A 332-nucleotide genomic window follows, 5' to 3' on the forward strand; every position below is an offset into this window, starting at 1 on the left:
CGTTAGAACTTCAAAATTATGATTATGTGTTAGAACATCGGTCAGGCAGTCGCATGCAGCATGTGGATGCTCTTAGTCGTTGTACTAATATTTTAGTTTTAGAAAGTAATACATTTGAGGAGAATATATTGTTTGTCAATGTAAGGACCAGAAGTTAAAGGAGTTGCGTAATTTGTTGGAGAAAAAAGAAAATGGTTTCTATGAAATGCGTAATGGTGTGGTCTATAGAAAAAAGGAAAATGGGTTGGTTTTATTTTGTGTTCCAGTAGATATGGAAAACCATGTCTTATATAAATACCATGACGAGATGGGACATTTAGGAATAAACAAAA

Source organism: Rhagoletis zephyria, unplaced genomic scaffold (genome assembly GCF_001687245.7).
Source record: "Rhagoletis zephyria isolate East Lansing unplaced genomic scaffold, Rhagoletis_zephyria_1.1 Rzeph_scaffold_00461, whole genome shotgun sequence".
In the NCBI taxonomy this organism is placed as follows: Eukaryota; Metazoa; Arthropoda; class Insecta; order Diptera; family Tephritidae; genus Rhagoletis; species Rhagoletis zephyria.